The sequence below is a fragment of the Ipomoea triloba genome, chromosome 3, assembly GCF_003576645.1.
Source record: "Ipomoea triloba cultivar NCNSP0323 chromosome 3, ASM357664v1".
NCBI classification, from domain to species: domain Eukaryota; kingdom Viridiplantae; phylum Streptophyta; class Magnoliopsida; order Solanales; family Convolvulaceae; genus Ipomoea; species Ipomoea triloba.
The window spans coordinates 24,717,561-24,723,895 of record NC_044918.1 but is presented as its reverse complement, the minus strand read 5'-3'; the positions used below and the strand labels follow the sequence as shown (position 1 = coordinate 24,723,895).

At 42.7% G+C, this 6,335-nt stretch overlaps 1 non-coding gene across 1 annotated transcript; it reads left to right on the top strand.

Annotated features, from left to right (window-relative positions):
• Positions 1 to 5,799: 5,799 nt before the first annotated feature.
• Positions 5,800 to 5,872, top strand: TRNAR-CCU. Its single transcript has one exon. It is a non-coding gene; the product is annotated as a tRNA-Arg (tRNA).
• The last annotated feature ends 463 nt before the right edge of the window (positions 5,873 to 6,335 follow it).

The following is a 6,335-nucleotide window of genomic DNA, read 5'->3' as shown; positions in this document are numbered from 1 at the left end:
CTCATCGACAAGCAAAGCATTCAGAGTCTTCAACAAACGGAGTTTGGTGGTTGAAGAGTCCATACATGTTACCTTTGATGAAAGGGCATCGACAGATCAACCATCAAAGACAACGGAAGCAGCTGAGGAAGATCAGTCACAGTCTATCGAGAGATCAAACTTACCTCTCGAAGACAAGCAGTCGATAGTTCGAGACGTAGCAGAACTCCAGTCAGATTCAGATGATGAAGAATCTACCAAGAAGAAAGAACCTGACTCAGTTGATCCAATCCAGATCATAGATGTTCAAACCACATCTCAACCTTCAATGGAAATATCAACTGAGGAGCCACAACCCGACCTAAGATGGCTGAGAAGTCACCCTGCTGATCAAGTGATTGGAGATGTACGTGACAGAGTTCGAACCAGATCAGCATACAGAGAAAGCATGTTTGCTTGCTTTCTATCTCAAACAGAGCCTAAGGTGATCGATGAGGCTCTATGTGATCCAGATTGGGTGCAAGCCATGCAAGAGGAACTTCATCAGTTTGAGCGGAACGATGTTTGGGAACTAGTTCCGAGACCTCATCATCAAAATGTCATTGGTACAAAGTGGGTTTTCAGAAACAAGATGAATGAGGATGGAGTTATTGTTAGGAACAAGGCNGCACGACTACCGAACCATTCACGCCCTCGACTTCACAGAATGGTTCGCAAATGCCAAGGTCACGAAGGGTAAAATCGAAAGCCGCTTTAATGATTTTCCCATCACAACATCTGTAGGTGACCTCAGAGCGGCATTTGATTTCGCGTCATCGGAGGAAGCAGTCAAGCATCTATCGGATTACGACTTGGACAAGCAAGCCTTCTGGGAGAAAATCCGACTAGCGACTGCACCACCCAGAGCATCCTCTGCCCTCCGCAAGTACCACCTAAAGGAGAGGTTTGCTCTCGCTGCCGACCTAATCATGAAGTTTGTGCTCGGCAAGGTGTCCGGAACTGACGAGGTTAGTTTAGACCTCCTCAAAATCCTCCATGCCATTTGGAACAACAACAAGCTGGACTGGGCACATATTATCTTCAACTTCCTCCAACAGCAAGTGATATGCTCAGTCTCCAACACCAACCTGTCGATCAGTAAAAAGGTTGGTTTCGGCTTTGTTGTGCAATTTCTCCTAAGCCTGAAGGGCTTCGAACTGAGGGAGGGAAAAGAGATTCATCGAAATACCTATATGGGTAGGACGAAATCTCTAGTCCCCAAAACTAAAGGTGTTAAGGCTGCACCTTCTCCCTCACAGCCAAAAGGAAGGGGCAAAAGGAAAGCCCAAACCGAGGAAAAGAATTCTGATGATGAACCTCTCGATGTACTGATACAAAGGGTTCATCTGCCAAAGAGGGCTAGGAAAGCCAAAACTGCTGTTGTCACCCAGATCCGAGAGGTAACACCCTCTGTTGTTCAAATACCGTTTGAGGACAGGGCACAAGCCCATGGGGAACCTCAGGCTACACTGGCCACTGAGGTTGAGAGAGTGCCCCCTACCAGGTCCCTGTCAGCAGCTTTCTCTGTCAGTCTGCACGCTGGTGATGATGCTGAGGGAGATGTTAACTCTGTTGGTTTATCGAGAGAGAGGGCTCGAGAGGTTGAAGGTACTGGGATCAGTGATCCAGTACAAGGGGGTGCAGAAGTACCACGTGAGATGGTTCGAGAGATAGACTACACAGTCAGGGTGGGAGATGATCTCTTGGAGCATAGTCGAGAGATCACAGCTCAGATAGACGAAGCAGTTTCTGCCACTGAAATCATCTCTGATGGGCGGGATGACTTATATGAAGAAGTTTCCACTTAGTTGGCAGTGGAAGCACCCACTCTTGATGACTTCTCCAGGGTGATCAGGTGGATCAACTGGAGAACCAGTTCGTTCACTCAATTGATGAGTCAAGCAGCTGAAATGGAGGCAGAAGAGAAGTTTGCACTCCAGTGGTTGGGCATCTCCGAGATCCCAGCTCAACAACTGATGGATCTTGCCCACGAAACACGAGTAATGAATCTGAACAGTGGAAGAACTAATAAAGGGAAGAGCATAGCAGTTGATGCACCAGAAGTTGAAGCTGAGCCTGAAGAAGATCCTGAAACAGAAGCTCGATTTCGAGAAGATATCAGGCTCGCCACTGCCATCTCCTTGGGACAGAATGTTGAATTCACGAGAGGTCCAGGAGAGACCTCTGGGGTTGCTCACGATGACATCGCAACAGCCGCAATCCCACTGTCCCAAGTCAGTAACTCTGCTCTGGACGAACAGGTAGAAGCTTCGAGAGGTGAATCCGAGACCTCTGAAGCACTTCGAGTGGCACCCAACACTGTTCTACTTTTGCCACCACCTGCGTCCACACCCTCGAACACTACAGATGAAGCACAGACAATTCGAGAGGGTGAAGTTCCGTTGCTCACACTGCCAGGTTTTCCTACTGCTCCTGAAATAATTATCATTCCAGACTCATCGGAGCAGACTGAAATGCAGTCCAATGAGCACTTAGAGCAGATTGCCCCAAGTCCTGCTGGTTCGAGGAGTACTAATGATACCATCGAAGGTGGAAACCGGGAAGCACCTGTCGACACTTCGTCTCCAACCTCACCAGCAGATGACAAAGTTCCCAGCACTGGTTCGAGAAGTGATGCTGAGGGGGAACCTCTATTGGATGGAAACAGGGAAGCGTCCAATACCGAAGAACCCTCTCCGGCTGATCCTATCTCCACAGTTGCTGAAGCTGAGGCTCCAGGTTCGAGAGGTGAGGAGCAAGAAGTGATCCATCCCTCAGGTGGAAACCGGGAAGCGCCTGACATGGAGCTACCTTCGAGCTCTGAACCCGGTGTCCCTGCGGCTCCTCAGACAATTAATCGAGAGGTGGACTCGCAACTGCAAGTCATGGGTGGAAATCTGGAAGCACCCAAGTCCCCTCCGACAAAAGGTACATCTCGATCCTCTCCTCCTACTTCTGACTATGATCAACAGGCCGAAGAAGTCTTCATTGGCGAAGTGCGTCAATTCATGGCTGATCAATCTCAGAAGATGGCTCAGCTCGAAAGAATACTCGTTGTGGTCCGCAATGCTGCAATGCCTGCTGCTGGCACAAGTGAATCCCAGGGCCGTCATGCCGAACTTCTCGAACAGGCAATATGGGCTGAGGATGCAACACGGAAAGCCACTGATGAAGCTGCTGTAGCTCGAGCAGAGGCTGCAAGTGCAAGGGCTGAATTAGCCGAGATGCGAGCAGAGTTTCGAGCCTTTCAACATTCCAGTGAACTTCGACAGGATGTAATGAAGGCCATACTCGATGACCTGTCGAACCAAGTGCCTGCCCAGCTTCAAGCTATCTTCGAAGGTATGTCCATCCTTCTTTCCCGTGCTGATGATGCCAACAAGGGGGAAAATAAAGGGAAAAAGAAGGGGGATACAACAAGCAAGAAAAGGGCAGCAAGTGAACCAGCTGGACCACCTCCAAAAATACCAAGGATCATGAGCAAAGCAATGGAGGATGCTAAAAAGGCAGAAAACCTAAGGGTCCAGCGCACACTGGAAATGGAGAGAAGGAGAGAAGAGGACAGAGAAAGAAGAAGAAAAAGACAAGAACAACAGTCAGAAGAAGAAAGGAAGATAGATCTTCTCATGACAAGCTTTAAGTTTGGGAACAGAGAAGACACTGAACAAATTCTGACCCTGGAGATATTCAAGCTTCTGAAAACCACTGGGATATCTACAAACAGCAATATGTCTCCAGAAGAATGCATTGCCTGGTGGAAAGATGGAGTAATTGATGGTGAGTTCGTGGGGGAAGCCTACAGGAACTACAGGCATCTAGATGTCACAGATGAATACTTAAGCCTGGTAAATCCGAAAGACCCCATCAAGACACGAGAAGCCATTAACAAGAAGAGNCTGGAGATATTCAAGCTTCTGAAAACCACTGGGATATCTACAAACAGCAATATGTCTCCAGAAGAATGCATTGCTTGGTGGAAAGATGGAGTAATTGATGGTGAGTTCGTGGGGGAAGCTTACAGGAACTACAGGCATCTAGATGTCACAGATGAATACTTAAGCCTGGTAAATCCGAAAGACCCCATCAAGACACGAGAAGCCATTAACAAGAAGAGGAAAGCCAACAAGAAGTAAGCTCTCGTAGTTCAAACTCCATCTTATTTTATCTCCATGATATTCTTCTTCTCCAAACTTTAAGTATGCTTCCTGTCCGTCATTCAGCTTTGTTGGAGAATTGTTAGTGTATCGAGACCAAGGTTGATATCTTGATTGCTTGATGTCTCGAACTCAAATATCNATCCCCAAGTCTCGATACATAGGCAAAACGCTGTAAGTTCGAAAAGTAAACCAAGAGCGAAAATACAACCGGGTAACTTTGAGCTCAACTCGGAAAATATTTAAGCTTAAGGTAAACCTGTTTGAACATCTTAGAAGTCTNATCTATCTATATGATTACAACACGAGACTTCTAAGATGTTCAAACAGGTTTACCTTAAGCTTAAATATTTTCCGAGTTGAGCTCAAAGTTACCCGGTTGTATTTTCGCTCTTGGTTTACTTGTCGAACTTACATCTATTGAGTAATGTAAGTTTGTATATTGAGATCTAAAATTGTGAATATAGAGTTCTATAATTATGAACATAGAATTCTAAAATTGTGAACATGGAGTTTTAAAATTGTGGACATGGATCCGGGTCCATAGCATAATTTGCCTAACTTTTTCAATCCTTATACCATGGATCAGGGTTCACACTGCATTGTGGACCCTGGTTCATCTGTATGTGTTTTGTGTTATATTTTTTTATTTTTTGTGTCTTGTGTTATTAAATTTTGTACCTTAAAAGTAGAAATTATGTACTTTAAACAAATTAATTAGTAATTGCGTCTTATGTTATGAATTTCTGCGTNACCGTTTCAATCCAGGGTCCATAATGTTATGTGTCTTGTGTTGTGATTTTTTTATGTTTTGTATTATGAAATTCTGTACCTTATAAGTATGAATTTTGTACTTCGTTATTTCAATTTAATTTCCATAATGTTATGTGGACCCTTGTTTTTTTTTTTATCTGGGGAAATGAACCTTGGTCCAAGATATACATTGTCTAACTTGTTGCCTGCAAGTTTAATAAGGGCAATTTATATCATTGACCAGGGTCCACATAGCAAATTATCAGTTGTTATGTCATGTACTCGGGTCCACCTATCAATGTGGACCCAGATCCATGTTCATAATTTTAAAATTCTATATTTACAATTTTAAAATTTTGTGTACACAATTTTAAAACTCTATATTTTCAATTACAGGACTCTATATTCAAAAGGGATAAATTACAAATAAGTCATAATACTATTTAGGAACAAGCAATTAGGCCATCGAAGTCAAATAACCCCAAATAAGCTATTGAAGTCGGAAAAACAAAGCAATTAAACCACTGAAACATGAAAAAAGAGCAATATACCCATTTTCAAAATTTTCATCGACAATTTACGCTACCAACGACCATTTCCTGCGACAGGCGACCATTTCTGAAGTCGTCGTCGGTCACCATATCCGGCGAGTACGACCATTTCTGGAACAAAATTGAAAAAAATTTATTTATGCATTTACTATTTATCTGTACTGTTTTCAAAGGTCAATATATAGCTTGTAAATTGCAATGTCTAATTGTTCTTCCGCAGTGTTATTTCCACATTGTATTAATTTGATGAAATAAGTTATGAAGTGTAATGAAATAAATGGTTTCAATTATATATTATATAGTAAATTTTATTTAATACAACGGCGTTTGTAGCTCAGTGGATAGAGTGTCTGTTTCCTAAGCAGAAAGTCGTAGGTTCGACCCCTACCTGACGCGTATAAATTTTCACCCACGAACTCTCTAAGACGTGTTGGAATCCACCCCACAAAATATCTTTCGCCCTCATGGCTGAACTCTCTAAGACGTGTTGGAATCAACCCCACAAAATATCGGCGAAATGATCGCGTTTGTACAATGGCTTATTTGTAGTTTATCCGTATTCACAATTTTATAGCTATATATTCAAATTTTTATAACTCTATATTCAACCGTATAACACAATTTTTGAACTCTATATTTAGTTTATCTGTATTCACAATTGTATAGCTCTATATTCAAATTTTCATAACTCTATATTCAACGGTATAACACAATTTTTAATTAACCTATATACCAAATATGTGAGTATAGAGTTCAAAAATTTAGAATATTGAGTAATGTAAGTTTGTATATTGAGATCTAAAATTGTGAATATAGAGTTCTATAACTGTGAACATAAAATTCGAAAATTGTGAACATG